Below are 23,552 nucleotides of genomic sequence, written 5' to 3' on the forward strand. Positions count from 1 at the left end.
GAAGGAGAGATTACATCCTCCCCATACTAAGCTGCTGCTCAGCCCTGCATGGAGTCGCTGTCCCAGGGGAAAGTAAAACCCACGCCTCTTCCCTTAGTGTGGTGCCTCCGATTTAGTACTCTTCTGATTCCGCCCTGCTTCCTGTACACCCTGCACATACAGACTACACTAACCTCTTGCAGGCACCATTTTTCCAGAGATATGTAGAGTAAAGAAGTCACTAGTATTGGCAGATATCTACAAGTTGGTAGGTGCGTAGCAGATGTGAGGAAGGAGGTTAGACCATACATTGATTCCAAACCGGAGTAGGTTTTATTGAATGTTACATGATATATGTTATAGAAGACAAACAGCAGTCAATACAATAAGGTATAAATCTCTCTTGGGCTAAGTACTGTACATCTATATGCACTATGGCAGTCCAATAACACAATGACAGACTTGTGCACATGAAGATACTTTTATAGAGGCATGTAAACAAATCCTGCACCTGAACTCTAGACAGTCTGAACTTTAAGTTTTGTGAAAAATATTTACTCAGATGCTGTTTAGACAGATGAGTCATGCACAATAACACACAGTTAAGAGATGGCAAGTAGCAATTAACCATTTAATTACATATCTACAACTAGAAAAATGGCGCCATTATCGTGTCTATGTGAAAGTACTGTATAAAGGTCCCTTTCTCTGTTTAGGGGAGGTCTATCAAACCTATGATCAAAGACACAGCATAGTGGATAAATTGTCCACTGCAAACAATCATCTTTTGTAATTTCATAGACTGTGCTAGATAGAGCTTGAGATAAGTGATAGCTTCCTAAAGCTAATGGGCTAGGATTTAGGTGGACATGGCAACCAATCAGCAATGACGTAACATTTATATTTTGCATACTATAAAAGTATACAGAACAGCTGATTTGTTGCCATGGGCACCTTCTCCACTGGCTCACTTCTCCACTTTTATCACTGCCTAGTACATGACCCCCTTTATCTGATAAGTGTGTGTGTGTGTGTGTGTGTGTGTGTGTGTGTGTGTGTGTGTGTGTGTGTGTGTGTCGAGGGGGTGGGTTGGGGGGAATATTGAGAGCTTATGCTTTTGAAATTACATAAAGATGAACACTTACACAAAGGGAAGATGCATCTATTTACTTTTTTAGCATGCAGATTTAATTACAATGCTTCCCTGTGACTATTCGTTTGAAAGGAGAGATGGATAATGTTTTATAATTATGCATTTCCAATACCTTGTTTTAAACTTTTTGTCTGAGATGATCAAACCTGTTTCCATGGCAGTAAATATGCTTACATCTAATTGGCTGTTTGCAAACAAATGCATTTGATATGATAATTGCATGCTTCTGAAACAAAATAAGATGAACATTTCTGCACAATGTCATACAGTATATGCATTCATAATAGTGTGTGAAAATTAGGTTGCCTCACCTTTTCCCATCATGCATAAATTATGTAGGCCCAAAGAGCCCAGGATGGGTCATATTCCATTTGTTCAGATAATAAGTAAGGCAGTGAGAATTTTAAATTGACTACAGTTGATTACTCTCACTTATCTATTGTCAGGTAATTCAGCTGGCCATCTACAATGTCCATTCTGAGTATACAGTATTTTGATGCTTTCTATTGGTCACATTCTTCACATTAAGAAGGAATTTGGTATTTGTGGGTTCATTCTACATTAAAATAGAATATATTTTCAGTGGGGTTCAGCAGGACTGGTTGGTTTTAACTGGACTTTGACAAAATCAAGTCTAGGGGGTATATTTACTAAGGTGTGAGTTTTTTTTAGGGATTTAGATTCTAGCTGTTATCTTCTAGAAAGCAGCTAGAGAAATGTTACATGGAATCTGATTGGTTGCTATGGCAAACATCTCCTCTTCTAAAAAAACTCACACCTTCGTAAATATACCTCTACAAGTGTAATGATAGAAGGGTCAACAAGTTCTTTGATGCCTAAAATGTATTTTCTTTTTTAACAACAGATGGAATTCCTATGCTTCTTACCTTTATTTTTTTGTTTATTTCCTTTCATTTTTTTATTTATTTATAGGCTGCAGGTTGCTCAAAACTTGCTGTCACCTATAGCATGGGGATAGGGAGTATTTTGGAGGTAGCATTCACTGCCAAATCAAGATTCATTAATTCCACAAAGTGATGTACACTGGGCCCCAAACACTAAAATGAGGGCTGTTCAGTTTAACCATTCCTCACCATTCACAAAGTAATGTGAATGGTCCCCTGCGATTGGCTAGTGCCTACTATACCAACCATGGCACTTCCCATCCATGCCTTGGTAGCACCTAGAAGACTTTCACTATGCATCATGTGGTCATTTTGTCATTACCCTCATCCCACACCTTACTTTATAGGTCAGGAAAAAGGCAGACCCAGAGTCCCCTCCGTCAGACCCAGTGAGATGCGAAAGATTGACAAGTGGAGGCGGTTGCGAGGTGGGAGGGGGCGTACCAACGGCAGGAGGGGGCGTGCCAACGGCGGGAGGGGGCATGATAACGGCGGGAGGGGGCATGCCAATGGCTGACCACCAACGTCCAACGCCGTTGGTGGGGAGCAGTCCGGACAATGCAGGCATCTCCGGACCATTGCAGGGGGTTGCCATGGTGGCTGCGTGATGTCACACGCAGCCACTGCGACCCAGAAAGTGGCAGGTGGCTAGGCTGCGCAGGTGGGGAGCTACTTTACGGGTGCAAAAGCCCTATGCTGGGCGTCCCCCCGCCTGTCAGAGAGACTGATCATAGATGTGCCAAATTTAGCACATCTACGATCAGGTCTGAATTACCCCCAATAATCATTAAAATTGCCAACCAAAACACATATAGGTTTCCCTATGTGCCTATCCGCACCCTTAATACAGGACGATTGGCGAGGTAAGTAGTAATCAACATAGAAATAGATAAAACTGTATGACAGGCTCTGACATAAAAGGAAAGTCAATAGTTAGTGGGTCTAGTTAATATTTAGCTGCAAAATGCTTCCCAGCATCACTTATAAATATTAATTTTTTTTTATACAAAATGTTCTTGTACATGTCCGTCATATTCAGTTTTATTTTAATTTTCTTTTATAAACCATTTTAGCTAATCCAGTCTGTGCTGTTCTGATTACTCCAATCAGTGGCTGCTTTAAAGTGAACCCCTGCAGGCCAGTAATTCTGAGAAGCTATAATGATCACGACACATTGCTACAACTAAAAATTGAAGATTAAATATGAAATTATTTTTATAAAGACCTGGATGGCCTTGTCATCTCTGACTTAATGTCAAGGCCTTAAATTGGATTTTTAGACGCCAGGCGAGGAAGACTGTAGTGTTCCTGTAACTGGGGGATTTTTCTATAACACAGGCCGAATAGTTCTCCATAATAAAACCTGTTCTTACAATGATATCCTAAAAAGATTCTAGAAGCATTTCATTTCAGAACTGAAAATTAATACAGCAATAAAAAAAGTTAATATATTTTATGTACAGTATAGGACCTGGAAGCGTACAATATTATACAATTACTTAGGTTGCGATAACATTTTATAATAATAATAGTGTAAAAACGCAGCACTTCTGATGATATGAAGGCACACCCGTTTTTCTCATTGTGGTCTATTCATGAAGCAGTGAAAAGAGTGAAGAAGTTGAGCCTTTGGAGAAGTTGCCCATGGCAGAATTGTATAGTATGCAAATTATAAATGTTACTTCAATGCTGATTGGTAGCCATGGGCAACTTCTCCACTGGCTCACTTCTCCACACTTTTCACTGCTTTATGAATAGACTCCATTATCATGGTATTCGTCATTTTTAAAACCTGGGAGAAGGAAACCATTTCACACCCTATTTAGAGGGAATTCAATTGGATGCGAGGTTTAGTAAGGTAATAAATCTTGCAGACCTCATGCCCAATTTTGGATTACCGTAGCTGTAAGTGCTCTCGATTCCCACGGTATCCAATTATTTTTTTTAAATGGTTGCTGGGCTTTTAGCTCTCCGGTGGTCTCTGCAGCTTCTGGTCCTCTCCCCTTAATCTTTTCACTGGTGGGGGGCAAGGAGGCTGCTTGGAGATGTAGTACTCATAGCTACGCCACCGGTAGGATTACACATACACACAGCAGGGTCTCACACACCAGGGGTCACACAAACTCACACATACGCACAGTCACGCACACACACCTCACATACTCACCGCTTCTGCAGGAGTCTGGATCTTGATGCTAGAGAATTCACTGCTTCGGAAGGTGAGTAATTACAGATTAATGAAGCAAATTGCTTAATTATGTTGGCAGAGTGTACTGGGCTATCTGGTGCAGTGACGTCAATCCACACACTTTGTGACTTAAACAGTAATGCAGGTTTATTTGGTGCACTCAGGTGACTCAGATGTAACACTGATATCGGTAATCAGGAGCCCATATATCACACAAGGTAACAGCATGAGGTAGTGGTACTTATCAGGAGATGTCTGTGGTGGTGAAGCATGGAGGACAGCACAGCCGTGCAGTCTGACTCCCACTATAGAGAAGATGATGCATGCACTGGAACACTGTGAGTCTCTGTAGCTGAGATCTGCTCCCAGTCTCAGCTCTGCACACTTGTACACCAGGACTCTGTCTCTCAGTCTCTCTGTGTGTCACACTCTCCTCACTCTCTCCCTGAGATGGAGGAACAGGAAACGTACATCATATAACTCTACCTCTGAGTGACTCCTGGCACTAGATGTCTAAAACTAGGGGATGCACCCATAGACTGATACACACAAGGAGACGGGTACAGAGCGCACCATATCCTAACAAATTAGTCCTTGTGGGGTGCCTTCGGGGTATCAGAGTAAGTCTCTGTGATTTTTCCTAAAAATAACAATTCTAGGAAAAATCAGACTTGCTCTGTGGGTGCGTTCAAGAAGAGGCAGTGTCTCATTTTCTCTTCTCTAATTGAACAGTAAAATCTGCGCTGCTGTTTTTTTTTTACATTTCCCGCTGTCAGTTGAATTCCCCCTTAGTGTTACATGCAAGTCAGCCACAGTTGCGTGCTTGGAAATAAGTACATAACTTTACTGTGGTCGCACCTCCCCTATCTATCCATCTGTGGAAATAATCATCATCACTATTAGTGAGCATTTTCACCAGCCCTCTTTGGAGCAAGAGACATGTCTGAAATATATATACCCCGACCTGGGTAGTTATTTGACTGATCATCGGTGCACTGTACTGTCTCCTTCCTGCTTACATAAACCGGCAGGCACTAGACTTAGCTTCTCTCCTGGCATCCTAGGTGTACGGACACATCCCACGCATCGGGCCCTGCTACAGCCACTAGAAACATAGAATTTGACGGCAGATAAGAACCACCTGGCCCATCTAGTTTGCCCCTTTTTTACCATATTTTTACCTTAAACCTTATTTGATCCTTATTTCTTTGTAAGAATATCCATATGTCTATCCCATGCATGTTTAACTTGCTCTACTGTCTTAGCCTCTACCACCTTTAATGGGAGGCTATTCCATTTGTCCACTTCCCTTTCAGTGAAGTCATTTTTCCTCAAACTTCCCCTGAACCTCCCTCCCTCCAGTCTCAGTGCATGTTCTTGTGTTCTAATACGTCTCTTCATTTGAAGAATGTTTCCCTCCTGGACTTTGTTAAAACCCATTATATATTTGAAAGTTTCTGTCAAGTCCCCTCTTTCCCTTCTCTGCTCCAAAACTATACATATTGAGATGTTTTAGTCTTTCTGAATAAGTTTTTTATGCCATGCATCATTTTAGTTGCCCTTCTTTGTACTGTCTCTAATGTATTAATATCCTTCTGAAGAAATTTTTTTTACCCCTCCTGGTGTGTCTACCCTGTTGCATACCTTTGTGTTATCTGCAAAAAGGCATACTTTCCCTTTAATGCCATTTGCAATATCACCAATAAAGATATTAAAAAGCATTGGTCCAAGTTAGAGATGAGCAGGTTCGGTTCTCAGAGAACTTCACCATCCGAGCCCAGATCCGAGTCAGGCCCGGGTTTTCCCGCCTGACTCGGAAACCGGAACGAGGCGAAATGTCATCATCCCGCTGTCAGATTCTCGTGGGGTTTGGATCCCATATAAGGAGCCGCGCGTCGCCGCAATTTTCACTCCAGCATTGGAGAGTGTAGAGAGAGAACGTGTCTCCGCCCTCAGTGTCCTCAAGGTACGTGCCTTGTGCTGCATCTGTCCAGTCACAGTGGTTGTGTCCTCTGCTGCCGTATGTCCAGTGCTGCTGTATAAGTACAGTCCAGTGGTGCTGTGTTGTGCTTCATCAGTCCAGTGGTTGTGTCTTGTGCTGCATCAGTCCAGTGGTGGTGTGTTGTGCTGCATCAGTCCAGTCACAGTGGTGGTGTCCTCTGCTGCCATATGTCCAGTGCTGCTGTATAAGTACAGTCCAGTGGTGCTGTGTTGTGCTTCATCAGTCCAGTGGTTGTGTCTTGTGCTGCATCAGTCCAGTGGTGGTGTATTGTGCTGCATCAGTCCAGTCACAGTGGTGGTGTCCTCTGCTGCCATATGTCCAGTGCTGCTGTATAAGTCCAGTCCATTACAGTGGTGCTGTGTTGTCCTGCATCAGTCCAGTGGTGGTGTCCCTGTGCTGCCGTATATGTCCAGTGGTACTGCCGTATATGTCCAGTGATCCTGCCGTATACGTCCATTGATACTGCCGTATATGTCCATTGCTACTGTTATATATGTCCAGCAGTACTACCGTATAAATCCCGTGATCCTGCCGTATAATTCCAGTGATGCTGCCGTATAATTCCAGTGGTACTAGCGTATAACTCCAGTGATCCTGCCGTATAAATCCAGTGATCCTGCTGTATAATTCCAGTGGTACTGGCATATAAATCCAGTGATCCTGCCGTATAATTGCAGTGATCCTGCCGTATAATTCCAGCGGTACTGCCGTATATGTCCAGCGGTACTGCCATATAAATCCAGTGGTCCTGCCGTATAATTCCAGAGGTACTGGTGTATAATTCCAGTGATCCTGCCGTATAAATGCAGTGATCCTGCCGTATAAGTCCAGTGATCCTGCCGTATAAATCCAGTGATCGTGCTGTATAATTCCAGTGGTACTGGTGTATAATTCTAGTGATCCTGCCGTATAATTGCAGTGATCCTGCCGTATAAGTCCAATGATCCTGCCGTATAATTACAGTGGTACTGGTGTATAAGTCCAGTCCAGTGATACCGCCGTATATTTCCAGTGATACTGCCATATACTGTATGTCCATTGATACTTCCGTATATGTCCAGCGGTACTGCTGTATATGTCCAGCGGTACTTCCGTATAAATCCAGTGATCCTGCCGTATAATTGCAGTGGTACTGGCATATAAATCCAGTGATCCTGCCATAAAATTCCAGTGATCCTGCCGTATAATTGCAGTGATCCTGCCGTATAATTCCAGTGGTACTGGCGTATAAATCCAGCGATCCTGCTGTATAAATCCAGTGATCCTGCCGTATAATTCCAGTGGTACTGGCATATAAATTCAGTGATCCTGCCGTATAATTCCTGTGATCCTACCGTATAATTGCAGTGATTCTGCCGTATAAATCCAGTGATCCTGCCGTAAAATTCCAGTGGTTCTGGCATATAACTCCAGTGATCCTGCCGTATAATTCCAGTGATCCTGTCATATAATTGCAGTTATCCTGCTGTATAATGCAGTGATCCTGCCGTATAAGTCCAGTGATCCTGCCGTATAATTCCAGTGGTACTGGCATATAAATCCAGTCCAGTGATACTGCCGTATATGTCCATTGATACTTCCGTATACGTCCAGCGGTATTGCTGTATATGTCCAGCGGTACTACTGTATAACTCCAGTAATCCTACTGTATAAATCCAGTGATCCTGCCGTATAATTCCAGTGGTACTTACATATAAATCCAGCGATCCTGCCATATAATTCCAGTGATCCTGCCGTATAATTGCAGTGATCCTGCCATATAATTCCAGTGGTACTGGCGTATAAATTCAGTGATCCTGCCGTATAATTCCAGTGATCCTGCTATATAATTCCAGTGATCCTGCCGTATAATTGCAGTGATCCTGCCATACAAATCCAGTGATCCTGTCGTAAAATTTCAGTGGTACTGGTGTATAAATTCAGTGATCCTGCCGTATGATTCCAGTGATCCTGCTGTATAATTCCAGTGATTCTGCCATATAATTCCAGTGGTACTGGCGTATAAGTCCAGTGATCCTGCCGTATATGTCCATTGACACTGCCGTATATGTCCAGCAGTACTGACGTATAAATCCAGTGATCCTGCCGTATAATTCCAGTGGTACTGGCATATAAATCCAGTGATCCTGCCGTATATGTCCATTGATACTGCCGTATAAATGTCCAGTAATCCTGTCGTATAATTCCAGTGATCCTGCCATATAACTCCAGTGATCCTGCCGTATATGTCCATTGATACTGCATTATGTGTCCAGCGGTACTGCCGTATAATTCCAGTGATCCTGCCGTATAATTCCAGTGATCCTGCCATATAATTCCAGTGGTACTGGCGTAAAAGTCCAGTGATTCTTTCGTATAATTCCAGTGATCCTGCCATATAATTCCAGTGGTACTGGCATATAAATCCAGTGATCCTGCCATATAACTCCAGTGATCCTGCCATATATGTCCATTGATACTGCCGTATAAATGTCCAGTAATCCTGTCGTATAATTTCAGTGATCCTGCCATATAACTCCAGTGATCCTGCCGTATGTGTCCATTGATACTGCCGTATGTGTCCAGCGGTACTGCCGTATAAATCCAGTGATTCTGCCATATAATTCCAGTGGTACTGGCGTATAAGTCCAGTGATCCTGCCGTATATGTCCATTGACACTGCCGTATATGTCCAGCAGTACTGACGTATAAATCCAGTGATCCTGCCGTATAATTCCAGTGGTACTGGCATATAAATCCAGTGATCCTGCCGTATATGTCCATTGATACTGCCGTATAAATGTCCAGTAATCTTGTCGTATAATTCCAGTGATCCTGCCATATAACTCCAGTGATCCTGCCGTATATGTCCATTGATACCGCATTATGTGTCCAGCGGTACTGCCGTATAATTCCAGTGATCTTGCCGTATAATTCCAGTGATCCTGCCATATAATTCCAGTGGTACTGGCGTAAAAGTCCAGTGATCCTGCCGTATATGTCCATTGACACTGCCGTATATGTCCAGCAGTACTGCCGTATAAATACAGTGATCCTGCCGTATAATTCCAGTGGTACTGGCATATAAATCCAGTGATTCTTTCGTATAATTCCAGTGATCCTGCCATATAATTCCAGTGGTACTGGCATATAAATCCAGTGATCCTGCCATATAACTCCAGTGATCCTGCCATATATGTCCATTGATACTGCCGTATAAATGTCCAGTAATCCTGTCGTATAATTCCAGTGATCCTGCCATATAACTCCAGTGATCCTGCCGTATGTGTCCATTGATACTGCCGTATAAATCCAGTGATCTTGACATTTAATTACAGTGGTACTGGCGTATAAGTCCAGTGATCCTGACGTATAAGTCCAGTGATCCTGACGTATATGTCCATTGATACTGGCGTATAAATCCAGTGATCCTGCCGTATAAGTCCAGTGATCCTGCCGTATAAGTCCAGTGATCCTGCCGTATATGTCCATTGATACTGCCGTATATATCCAGCGGTACTGCCATATAAATCCAGTGATTATGCCGTATAATTCCAGTGACCCTGCCATATAAATCCAGTGATCCTGCCGTATAATTCCATATAAATCCATATAATTCTGTATAAATCCAGTCCAGTGGTGCTGCCATATAAGTTCAGTGGTGCTGTCCTGTGCTGTATACTATTTACTCCAAATAAAGGGGTTATTAATAAAAGCCAAAGTTCAGTAAAAAGCCCCAAAAAAGAAATTTAAATGGTCTGAGGAGAAACGTAAACTTGCCAATATGCCATTTACAACACGGAGTGGCAAAGAACGGCTAAAGCCCTGGCCTATGTTCATGACTAGTGGTTCAGCTTCACATGACGATGGAATCCCTCATCCTCCTGCTAGAAAAATGATGAGTTAAGCTGGAAAAAGCACAGAAAAGATCTGTGCGTTCTAAGATGGTATTACAAATCCCCAAGGAGAGACCAAGTGTGTCAGCGGTTGCGATGCCTGACCTTCCCAACACTGGACGGGAAGAGGTGGCTCCTTCCACCATTTGCACGCCCTCTGCAAGTGCTGGAAGGAGCACCCACAGTCCAGTTTCTGATATTCAAATTGAAGATGTCACTGTTGAAGTACACCAGGATGAGGATATGGGTGTTGCTGGCCCTGAGGAGGAAGTTGATGATGAGGATTCTGATGGTGATGTGGTTTGTGTAAATCAGGCACCGGGGGAGACACCTGTTGTCCGTGGGATGAAGAAGCCACTTATGATGCCTGGGAAAATACCAAAAAAGCCACCTCTTCGGTGTGGATTTATTTCTCCACAAATCCGGACAACAGGTGTCAAGCTGTGTGCTGCCTCTGTCAATCTGTAATAAGTAGGGGAAAGGATGTTAACCACCTAGGAACATCCTCCCTTATACGTCACCTGCTGCGCATTCATCAGAAGTCAGTGTCAAGTTGTGAACTCCCAGCTTGTTAATGATGTTAAAGCAGTTCATGCAAAGCTGATTTACAAATAACAGTCACTGTCCTGCAGTAATCTGTAAATAATTAGTACTTGTATACCGTACAAATGCCTCTGTTCAATCACGGTGCATGTAACGATCCTCCTGGCTATTTTCCCACAGGTAGCTTTTTATGGAGTAGAGCATGCGTCTGCTTTATCCACGGTGTGGTGACTTTGTCCTCCCAGCCGGTACAAGCACTCCCAACCTTATCCGGAGTCCATGGGCAGGTGATTGAAGAGGCTTTCCCCTGCTATGGGGATGTATTTCAGCCGACCAGCTGATGAATAGTTGTCCGCTGTAGTCTGTAACTGGAGGTGCTGACAGACGCATTTCCCCGCCTACTCACAAGCATCGGCGGCTTCCTCAGTGTCATAGGACACTAAGGAAGCCGCCGATGCTTGTGAGTAGGCGGGGAAACGCGTCTCAGCACATCATTAACAAGCTGGGAGCAAGGCTTTGCTCAATTTACTGATACTAACATTTGTTATATTAATCAGACTAACGGACTTATGGACAGAAGTACTATGTACAAAAGTTACATAGTTGGATACATGTCATTTACATAATGTTGGTTTCACTTGAGAGCTGTTACAAGCCATAGGCGCTTATTAATTAAGGAGAGTGGTCTAAATCGAGTGGGGATAGTTATACCCACATGTGCACATGAAATTAATTTTTTAGAGAAAAATCATTGATTAATTAGCTTTTAGATGTGTATTGTGATATCTTACTGTGTTTTTATGTATTGCCGGCCGGCACAAAATATATAATGTGCTTAAAGAAGTATTGATATTTGGAAAAAATAAAATCCACTTTAGATGTGATTAGCGCTCTCTCATTTGTTTTTTCTTTAGTTTCAATTGCAGGGGGAAAAAAACAATTTCCCCTGAGAGAGCAGCTTACATATCTATGTAATCACAGCACCAGGAATTCTCTTGTTCTAAACTCCCTCAACGTCAACTTCCTCCTCAGTCAGGGACATCAGTAGTCCTGCAGGCCATGTCACTAGCAAGACTGAGGAGTCCTCTCCTAACCGGCATTCCTCCGGAGGATCCTTGAGTGGTACGCCTGCTGTTGCTGCTGTTGTTGCTGCTGGGAGTTGATTGTCATCCCAGAGGGGAATTCGGAAGACCACTTGTACAACTTCAACAAAGCAATTGACTGTCCAACAATCCTTTGTGAGGAAGATGAAATATGACAGCAGTCATCCTTTTGCAAAGCGGATAACTGAGGCCTTGACAGCTATGTTGGTGTTAGACGTGCGTCCGGTATCCGCCATTAGTTCAGTGGGACTTAGAGAATTGTTTGAGGTACTGTGTCCCCGGTATCTAATCCCATCTAGGTTCCACTTCACTAGGCAGGCGATACCGAGAATGTACAGAGACGTCAGAAAAAGTGTCCTCAGTGTCCTAAAAAATACAGTTGTACCCACTGTCCACTTAACCACGGACATGTGGACCAGTGGAACAGGGCACACTAAGGACTACTATATGACTGTGACAGCCCAAAGGGTAGATGTATGGAGTCCCGCAGCAACAACAGCAGCGGCACCAGTAGCAGCATCTCGCAAACGCCAACTCGTTACTAGGCAGGCTACGCTATGTATCACTACTTTCCGTAAGAGGCACACCACTGAAAACCTCTTACGGAAACTGAGGGACATCATCGCACAATAGCTAGCTCCAATTAGACTCTCCTGGGGATTTGTGATATCGGACAATGCCACCAATATTGTGCGTGCATTACATCTGTGCAAATTTCAACACATCCCATGATTTGCGCATACAATTAATTTGGTGGTGCAGAATTTTTTGAAAAATCACAAATTGCGGGCCACTTTCGACATTCAGCCACTGCGTGCCGAAGACTGGAGCATCATCAAACACATCTGAACCTGCCCTGCCATCACCTGAAGCAAGAGGTGGTAACGAGGTGGAATTCAACACTCTATATGCTTCAGAGGATGAAGGAGCAGCAAAAGGCCATTCAAGCCTATACATCCACCTACGATATAGGCAAAGAAGGGGGAATGCACCTGACTCAAGCGCAGTGGAGAATAATTTCCATCTTGTGCAAGGTTCTCCAACCCTTCGAATTTGCCACACGTGAAGTCAGTTCAGACACTGCCAGCTTGTGTCAGGTCATTCCCCTCATCAGGCATTTGCAGAAGCAGCTGGAGAAATTGAAGGAGGAGCCAAGACAGAGCGATTCCGCAAAGTATGTAGGACTTGTGGATGGAGCCCTTCATTCGCTTTTCCAGGATTCAAGGGTGGTCAATCTATTGAAATCAGAGCACTACATTTTGGCCACCGTGCTCAATCCTAGGTTTAATACCTATGTTGTAGCTCTCTTTCCGGCAGACACAAGTTTGCAGAGGTTCAAAGACCTGCTGGTGAGGAAATGGTAAACTCAAGCAGAACGTGACCCATCAACAGCTCCTCCTTCATTTTCTCCCGCAACTGGGGCTGCGAGGAAAAGGATAAGATTTCCTAGCCCACTCGCTGGCGGTGATGTAGGGCAGTCAGGAGCGAGTGCTGACATCTGGTCCAGACTGAAGGACCTACCAACGATTACTGACATGTCTACTGTCACTGCATATGATTCTGTCACCATTGAAAGAATAGTGGAGAAATATATGTGACAGCATCCAAGTAGGCATGTCAGACAGTCCGTACGTATACTAGCAGGAAAAAAAAGCAATTTGGAGGCCCTTGCACAAACTGGCTTTATTTTACCTAAGTTGCCCCCCCTCCAGTGTGTACTCCGAAAGAGTGTTTAGTGCAGCCGGTAACCTTGTCAGTGATCGGCGTAGCAGGTTACTTCCACAAAATGTGGAGAAGATGATGTTCATCAAAATAAATTAAAAATTCCTCCAGAAAAACTTTGACCAGCAATTGCCACCAGAAAGTACACAGGGACCTGTGATGGTGGATTCCAGTGGGGACGAATTAATACTCAGTGAGGAGGAGGATGTACACAGTGAAAGGTGTGAGGAATCGGAGGATGAGGATGAGGTGGACATCTTGCCTCTGTAGAGCCAGTTTGTGCAAAGAGAGATTGATTGCTTCTTTTTTGATGGGGGCCCAAACAAACCAGTCATTTCAGCCACAGTCGTGTGGCATTCCCTGTCGCTGAAATGATTGGTTTGTTAAAGTGTGCATGTCCTGTTTATACAACATAAGGGTGGGTGGGAGGGCCCAAGGACAATTCCATCTTGCACCTCTTTTTCTTCTTTGCATCATGTGCTGTTTGGGGCCTAGTTTTTTTAAGTGCCATCCTGTCTGCAACTGCAGTGCCACTCCTAGATTGGCCAGGTGTTTGTTACGCACACTTATGTCGCTTAGCTTAGTCATACAGCTACCTCATTGCACCTCTTTTTCTTCTTTGCATGATGTGCTGTTTGGGACCTATTTTTTACATCTGCCATCCTGTCTGCCACTACAGTGCCACTCCTATATGGGCCAGGTGTTTGTGCCGCACACTTGTGTCGCTTAGCTTAGTCATACAGCCACCTTGGTGCACCCTTTTGGCCTAAAAACAATATTGTGAGGTGTGAGGTGTTCAGAATAGACTGGAAATGAGTGCAAATGAATGTTATTGAGGTTAGTAATACCGTAGGAGCAAAATTTCCCCCAAATTCTGTGATTTTAGCCATTTTTATGTTTTTTCAAAAATCATCCAGATCCAAAACCAAAACACGAAAGAGTGGTTTTGTCTAAACCAATCCAAAACCAAAACATAAGCAGGGAATTAGAACCAAACCAAAACACAAAACACGAAAAGTGCCTACCGCACATCTCTAGGACTCCAACCATCTTAGTATCCAATCTCATGCTGTCGGTGCATGGCTGACAGCTGGCGGCTGTCGTTGCCTATCGATCGCCTCTGCCTGATTAACATGGACCGTGCGGGGGAGGGGGGGGGGGCAGGCCCCAGTGGCGGCGTGATGTCACACGCAGCCGCTGCGACCCAGGGCAGCGACGAGTAATTCCTGGCCAGCGCAGGAGCTGCGCTGGCTGGGAGATACTCTTCAAGTACAAAAGCATCGCTGCTGTGCAATGCTTTTGTACTTGTGTGGGGGGTGGCGGCCTGACATGCGGGGCGAACTAGCCTTGTGCTGGGCATCCCCTCGCATGTCAGTGTAAGTGATCGGAGCTGTGCTAAATTTAGCACAGCTACGATCCGGTCGAATTGACCCCTACTGTCAAAAGTCTTACTAAAGTCTAGATAAGCTATAGCTACAGCCCCACCTTTATCTATTACTTTAGTCACGCAGTCGAAAAAGTTAATAAGGTTTGTTTGACATGATCTCCCCCCAGTGAATCCATGTTGTTTGGGATCCTGTATATTGCTGGATTTGAGATAATCTACAACACCTTCTTTAAAGAATGTTTCCATCAACTTCCGTACTACTGATGCAAGGCACACTGGTCGGTAGTTGCTTGCCTCTTACTTAGTTCCACTTTTGTGCAGTGGGACTACGTTTGCTCTTTTCCGGTGCTCTGGCATTACTCCTTTAGCTAGTGACTGGTTGGATACCAGTCAAAATCCATTGTGTCACTACCACTAGTGGAAGTCCTACTGTTGCCACTACATCTATTCTCCCTGTGCAAAACCCAGACACTGCACTGCAGTTCCTGGCTGTGGGCAGCTTGTCTGTCCCCAGCACCTGTCAGTGTGTGGCGGCGGCGGGTGTCTGGTGCAGGGATCGGATGTTTCCCTGCACCGGGCTGTCAGCGGCGGCGGGTAGCGGCGCGGCGGCACTTTAAACTTGGCGCCGTTCTGGCCGGATTGAGTAGCGCTGCAGTGGTGGGAAGCAATGGAGCTGTGCAGTTCCCCACTGCAGCCTTCTCCACCAAGGTAGGCCCTTGTAAGGTGCCCCCCTCCCATTCCTTCCTAGACCACCGGGTGTTCGGGCATTAGGCCCGTGGGCACGGACGGGCAATAGGCCCGAGCGCAGATAGGAGTTTGGGGGTCATTATTTGGTTCGGTGGTTTGGGCATTAGGCCCAAGCCACCCTCTCCCAGCGCAGTAGGCGGGCACTAGGCCCGGAGGCACATCAGGCAATAGGCCTGTGGAGCATTGGAGGGCATTAGGCCCTAGTGTATTTTGGCCAATTAGGGTAACATAAGGTGACCCTGGGCACCAGGCCCAGGTCACCCAACGAGGGACGAGTTAGGCGGGCACTAGGCCTGTGGGTAAGGTCGGGCCTTGGGTCCGTGCGCAAATAGGGGGCGCTAGGCCCAATAAATAAGCGGTTCCCCCAAAGTGAATAGAGGTGGCACTGGGCACTAGGCCCAATTCACCCCAAGGTGTTTAGGCAGGCAGGCCCGCTCGGCCTGAGCCCCTGAGAAGAGAGTACGGGAGGTGGGTGAGCTGTGCGGCCCCCACTACCGGGTGTTCTGAGTCGGGTACCTAAAGGGGATAGCACCGTGGTAGTTGCTTGCACTGTGTATCGTGATGTATGTTGTTACCGTGCGGGGCAAAGTGTGAGCTTGTTAAGTGTGTTTAGTTTTGTTGCACCACACCCACAGAGCTAGTTTGAGGGCTCTGCCGTTGTAGTTAGTATAGGGGTGTGACACTAGGTTAGAGTTAGGCCCTGCACGGCTGTTTGCTTGTTTGTTTGCCTCCTTACAGGGACCTGTAAGAGAAGAAGACGTTCGCAGTGCGGAACTGACGGTGAGTAGCATCTGTGTACATTTGTCCCTTGTCTGTCCCCAAGCGCCGGAATAGGGATTGCTCACGGACGTGAGAATCCCCTTCATCACACTACGCGCGAGAGTGCGAGTGTGTGAAATCTGGGTGGCTGAGGCTTTGTGCCAGTGATGACCTTTCACCCAACTGGTGAAGGTCGCCGTCACCCCTGAGGTATCCCCTTTTCCGGTGGAAGAAGGGTTGATACCCCCTTAAGGTAGACTATTTTCTCCTCGGTCGTCGGTCAGCTCCGAGAGGGAATCGCCGTGTCCGGATCCGACTGAAGATTGCCAGGTCCATTGAAGGTTCCGGTACCTGAAGGTGAGAGAGAGCCGCACCTGGTGAGTACCGAAACTACACCTGCACGGCAGCAGGCACCACCACACGCACCGCCGCACCTCTTACATTTTGGCGTAGTCGGCAGGATCAAGGATACAGGATCACGGACACAATCAATGTGGAACGCCACCAAGAAGACCTCCCTGCGGACGGCTCCGGAACAGACTCACCCCCGGATGTGTGCGGACCAAAGCGACTGGGTGACGGTGTCTGGGGCAGACCTCCTGAAGATCGTGCAGCGATCGGTCCAGCGTGAAAAGGAAGAGCGCCGGGAGAAGGGGCGCAAGAAGGCCGCTGTGATGCCCTGCAAGAAATGTCGGCAAACGGGGCACTTTGCCGACGAGTGTACTTGGTGAGAGACGTCCCCAGAGAAGGTGGTCCAGGAAGCGGACCGAAGACGTCAGAAGGGCCAAGCGAAGAAGGAGTCCTGGTGTTTGCTTTGCGGAAACTACGGGCATGAGCATAACCGTTGTCCCTGGGATGAAGAGTGGAGCCAAGACGAGGTTGATTTCCAGTGTGAAAGCTGTGGAGATCCCCGACATCGGCTCCTGGAATGTCCATGGACTGAAGACAGGACAGACTACAAGGCCACCGTGGAGCAGCTGACGGAGTCTCGTCAGCAACTCCAGAACCGCGTGGCTGCAGAGCCCGTGTGTGCGCTCTGCGAGGCGAGGGGACATGTGCTTCCCGATTGTCCGTGGAATGAAGACTAGATGATTGCGGATGGTCGTGCCCAGAGATGGGAGGAGGAAACCAGGGAAATGGAGCGGAAGACCCTGCTTGAAGGTAGTTCGCAGGTGCCCATTTCCTCTGAGCCGGAACCAACGGGTGAAGATCCCTCAGTGAAGGAGGTGGCCAAGGAACCCGTCTTGGAGAAGGTGGCAGTGGCCCTCCCTTGTTGGAAGTGTCGGCGACCAGGACATGCGGCCAGTGAGTGCCCCTGGGAAGATGCCGCGGACCTACTCTGTCCCAAGAAAGCGACCCCAGTAAGGCAGAATCCTTTCCCGCATAAGGCAGAGGTGGACGACTGGAGGTGAAGAGACCACGCGGCGAAGAAAAGCGTGAAGACCTAGTGACGGGGACGTCCGGAATCTCCCCGCGATGGAACCGTCCACGACCAGGACGTGCGGAACAGGTGTGTCCTGGGTACCTAGAGATGCTAGCGGAAGAGAAGTACGCTGAGGAAGTGAAGATGCCAGCGGAAGCGAAGGAGTACGCTGAAGAAGTAAAGATGCCAGTGGAAGGGACCAAGTACGCTGAGGAGGAAAATAATCCCCTAGTCCAGGTGTCGGTGGAGAAGGACTCGGACTACGGTGAGATGTCCGCCGACGAATCCCTCCAAGAGCAGATGGAGGACGACTCAGGCATCGGAAGCGCCGACGAGAGTGACTGGCATGATCGGGTGGAGTCGTGCTCCCAGTTGAATGCCCTCCGTGAAGAGGAGGAGATAGTCCTGGAGCAAGAATACCTGCCGGAAGTGCCGAAATGGACGGACGTACGGGGAGAGGATCGTGATGCCGTGGGAGGACCCGTTCCAGAGGAAGACATGGGACCTTTGGAGATGCCCCACGAGGAGAAGCGCCAGATGGTGGTTGTTGCCCGGGAGGAAACGGATGCCGCGGAGGATTCCGCTGTTGGGTGGTGGTCGGTACCACACCCTGAAGGCAGGGACGAAGACAAAGACGATATCGGAGGTCAAGAGTGGGTGACTGTTGTCCCCGTGGAGGAAGATTTCCCTTGGTGGGCCACGTCGAGGGACCGTGAGGAGGTGTCACTCCCCCAGAGGGTCCACCGATGGAGGTCAGGAGGAGCGAAGAGGAGGAATCCGGAACCGGTGGAGGAGGGATGTGAGGTCACGGTCTGTCCGGGCTGGGCCCTCGAACACAACCTCGCCAGAGGGACCTCGGAATTTCCTGACCCGCGGACAATGGACGTCGTGGAGACCTTTGTAGGGGCTACAAAGGAAAAAGGGGGGGGGGGAATGTGGAGATGTGCCCCGTGTCCCAGGGCACATCGGACCGGCAGGGTGCAGGGGATCTGCATCCCCTGCAGTTCCTGGCTGAGGGCAGCGCTGGGGCAGCTTGTCTGTCCCCAGCGCCTGTCAGTGTGTGGCGGCGGCGGGTGTCTGGTGCAGGGATCGGATGTTTCCCTGCACCGGGCTGTCGTCGTCGGCGGGTAGCGGCGCGGCGGCACTTTAAACTTGGCGCCGTTCTGGCCGCCAATCAGAAGCGCCGCCCGCTGCTTTTGAAATCCGGCACCGTCCGCGAGCCAATCGCTTCTCGCGGGGCGCCGGCCAATCGGCGCTCGCCGCGTCACAGGCCCCGCCCCTGGTCGGGCGCGCGGAGGAGCGCGAAAGGAGACGCCGGGCGGGAGCCGAAGACGGAGGGCGCGCGGAAGAGCGCTGAAGAGCTCGGGTGGCCGCAGAAGAGGCCAGAAGACTCCAGGCTCGGGGAAGGAAATGTCCAGCGGCGACTGGACGCGGCGAAGCGACGGCGGTGCCGCTGGCCAGGACGGCCAGCAGCAGAAGAGGCCATCCCGGATTGAGAAGCGCTGCAGTGGTGGGAAGCAATGGAGCTGTGCAGTTCCCCAATGCAGCCTTCTCCACCAAGGTAGGCCCTTGTAAGGTGCCCCCCTCCCATTCCTCCCTAGACCACCGGGTGTTCGGGCATTAGGCCCGTGGGCACGGACGGGCAATAGGCCCGAGCGCAGATAGGAGTTTGGGGGTCATCATTTGGTTCGGTGGTTTGGGCATTAGGCCCAAGCCACCCTCTCCCAGCGCAGTAGGCAGGCACTAGGCCCGGGGGCACATCAGGCAATAGGCCTGTGGGGCATTAGAGGGCATTAGGCCCTAGTGTATTTTGGCCAATTAGGGTAACATAAGGTGACCCTGGGCATCAGGCCCAGGTCACCCAACGAGGGACGAGTTAGGTGGGCACTAGGCCCGTGGGTAAGGTTGGGCCTCGGGTCTGTGCGCAAATAGGGGGCGCTAGGCCCAATAAATAAGCGGTTCCCCCAAAGTGAATAGAGGTGGCACTGGGCACTAGGCCCAATTCACCCCAAGGTGTTTAGGCAGGCAGGCCCGCTCGGCCTGAGCCCCTGAGAAGAGAGTATGGGAGGTGGGTGAGCTGTGCAGCCCCCACTACCGGGTGTTCAGAGTCGGGTACCCAAAGGGGATAGCACCGTGGTAGTTGCTTGCACTGTGTATCGTGATGTATGTTGTTAACGTGCGGGGCAAAGTGTGAGCTTGTTAAGTATGTTTAGTTTTGTTGCACCACACCCACAGAGCTAGTTTGAGGGCTCTGCCGGTGTAGTTAGTATAGGGGTGTGACACTAGGTTAGAGTTAGGCCCTGCACGGCTGTTTGCTTGTTTGTTTGCCTCCTTACAGGGACCTGTAAGAGAAGACGTTCGCAGTGCGGAACTGACGGTGAGTAGCATCTGTGTACGTTTGTCCCTTGTCTGCCCTCGAGCTCCGGAATAAGGATTGCTCACGGACGTGAGAATCCCCTTCATCACACTACGCGCGAGAGTGCGAGTGTGTGAAATCTGGGTGGCTGAGGCTTTGTGCCAGTGATGACCTGTCAACCAACTGGTGAAGGTCGCCGTCACCCCTGAGGTATCCCCTTTTCCGGTGGAAGAAGGGTTGATACCCCCCTTAAGGTAGACTATTTTCTCCTCAGCTCGGTCGTCGGTCAGCTCCGAGAGGGAATCGCCGTGTCCGGATCCGACTGAAGATTGCCAGGTCCGTTGAAGGTTCCGGTACCTGAAGGTGAGAGAGAGCGGCGCCTGGTGAGTACCGAAACTACACCTGCACGGCAGCAGGCACCACCACACGCACCGCCGCACCTCTTACAAAGCTATTCAAATTGTGTACTAACCCAAACCAAACACTGCTGCCACCTACAGTGTCATGTATTTGAAAGAGATGTGTGCTGACCCCCATGTTTTTTGTTTTGGTCTTGGATCTGTATTAATTTAGTGAAGTAATGTGTTAGATACTAAACGGTACAGCACTCGGCGATCCAGTTCTGTTAGCTTGGGAGCGTTACTGAGTGATGACTGAGCTGTTGTGGCTTCTAGAATGCATTAGATGTTTCAAATTCACAATAACTAGGACAGCTCTAACAGTTCAAGTATTTGACAAACTAACTTTTTGAAAAGATGGGAGGTGGGCTAGTCACTGAGGGGCAGATGTATTAACCATGAGAAGGCATCAGGAAGTGATAAACCAGTGATAAGTGCAAGGTGATAAATGCACCAGCCAATCAGCTACTGTTAATTTACATATTGGAGCTGATTGGCTGGTGCATTTATCACCTTGCACTTATCACTGGCTTATTACTTCCTGATGCCTTCTCCAGGTTAATACATCTGCCCCTGAGTTCCTTAATATGGCAAACTCTGCTGCTAATATTTGACTATGGGAATTGCCTGGCTGCATGCTAGATTTTATACTCTTGTTAGCAATGGGTGTGGCTGAATTGACCAAAAACACTAATTAGAAGAGGGGTCCACATTCTGCTGGTACTTGCAGGCTAAAATCAATAACAGAAAGAGTACACGTTTTAATTTATTATATTTTGAATATTAAATAATGCAAACAAATAATAACAAGGGCATTGAGTACTAATTTAAATTAAAATGGTATGAGGATATATTAACAAATGTTTGGAGTTTAATCCTCACTAAATCAAACAAGCAGTCAAGGGGCGGATTTAGGAATCATAATTTGCCCCCACCTCCACCCCACCGTCCCAATCACGTCATTGCCTTCTTCATAACGGGGCCATTCAGCATGCCTGAAGACTACCAAAGAAGCCTGAACTTCCTCCTACTACCACCTCCTAGACAACAATTTGTTGTCCATTGTCCCACTCCCATAATTTGATAAATAAAACATAAAACAATAGGTCATGCCTAGTGGGAAATCCACCACTGGATGCAGTGCAGAAACTGGAAAGCCAACATTGCTGCTGATGTGGGTACGATGACACTAGAAAAAATGGCTTCTAGTGTCATACCGATGATTACGGATTTATTATTTATTTATTACCAGTTATTTACATAGCGCACACATATTCCGCAGCGCTGTACAGAGAATATTTGCCCATTCACATCAGTCCCTGCCCCAGTGGAGCTTACAGTCTATATTCCCTATCACATGTACATACAGACACATTGCCACTAGGGTTAATTTTGTTGGGAGCCAATTAACTTGCCAGTATATTTTTGGATTGTGGGAGGAAACCGGAGTACGGATGACTAAAAGGCTATACCATTACACCTAAACCATGACAGACTTGAATGCAATGCTTACTCACTATAGGGTCTATTCATGAAGCAGGGAAAAGTGTAGAGAAGTGAGCCAGTGGAGAAGTTGCCAATGGCTACCGATCAGCTACTACATATCATTTTATAGAATGCACTTTATAAATGTTACCTCAACACTGATTGGTTGCCATGGGCAACTTCTCCACTGCCTCACTTCTCCACTCTTATCTCTGCTTCATAAATAGACCCCTATCATATAGTAGTTAAATTAGTTGTACAGATATTTAGTTGCAAACTTAGCCTCTTGTTACCTATTATTTTTAGCAATTACTTTGTGTCTCATTTGTTGTTGGTACATACTGTAGTAATGAATTATTTTACTGCAATTTGTACTTTATGGTTCACCTTGGCCTGCTTTAATCTTACACATTGAAATGATAATTATTTTGAATGCAAAACTAAATACACAAGTGATTTCTACTTGATTGATTTTAAGAAATCAATTTTGACAACATAAAATAACATTTTAATTAGCAATTAGTGTTACCCTGGGTATACCGAAACTCACAAGGGTTATGGTCTTTTCAAATACGATTTTCATGTGCATAAAATTACCTCTGATATGTTGGAAGTAAAGTTATTTAAACTGATTTGTCATAGTGAAATGCTCAGTAATGTAGACAGTATAACAATGCATTTGTCTTGGTGTCTATATTAGTAGATAAATATTAATTATATTGTTATTATTGGGACATGCAAATAGAAGGGGCGCCAAATATATAACAATCAAAATCACATACAGTAATATATATATATATATATATATATATATTATATATATACACACAGTATATTTGATACCTGTGTGTGCGGAACGCCAAGCCCTTAGATTCAGATACATTACACTGTGGCCATGACTTTGAAGGTCATTGTTTCAAAGCTTTATGTTCGCATTTCCATCAGTACATCATTACAACAGAAAACAAGCTTACCTTATAACACATCAAACACCCAGTGAAAGGTCACTATGACCCGGGGCGGGAACGTATCCACAGGCCACGGCGGTCAAGAATGATGTCATCACGTCCAGCACATCGGCGCAGGCATAGTGCATGCATCATCACCATAGCAGCAAGCTATAAACAAATATATACAAAGGTGCAGTATAATGCAATACTACACAACAATACATGTATAACATCAGATCATTATAGGAAAATACATGTATCAAACAATAGATAGATTGATAACTCTGACATATAGAGTCAGGATAACACAGATATACAGTTAACATAAAGCACTGAGACCCAGGTATTCATTGAGACCTTTAGGAAACACTGTGGGACATCTACTAAGCAGTGATAAAAATGGAGACGTGAGCCAGTGGAGAAGCTGCCCATGACAACCAATCAGCTGCTCTGTATACTTTTATAGAATGCACTTTATAAATGTTACCTCAACCATGGGCAACTTCTCCACTGGCTCACTTTACTTTTATTACTGCTTACTACATGTTACCCACTGTATCTTAATGGTGGATCCACC

The sequence above is a fragment of the Pseudophryne corroboree genome, chromosome 6 (assembly GCF_028390025.1).
Source record: "Pseudophryne corroboree isolate aPseCor3 chromosome 6, aPseCor3.hap2, whole genome shotgun sequence".
NCBI classification, from domain to species: Eukaryota; Metazoa; Chordata; class Amphibia; order Anura; family Myobatrachidae; genus Pseudophryne; species Pseudophryne corroboree.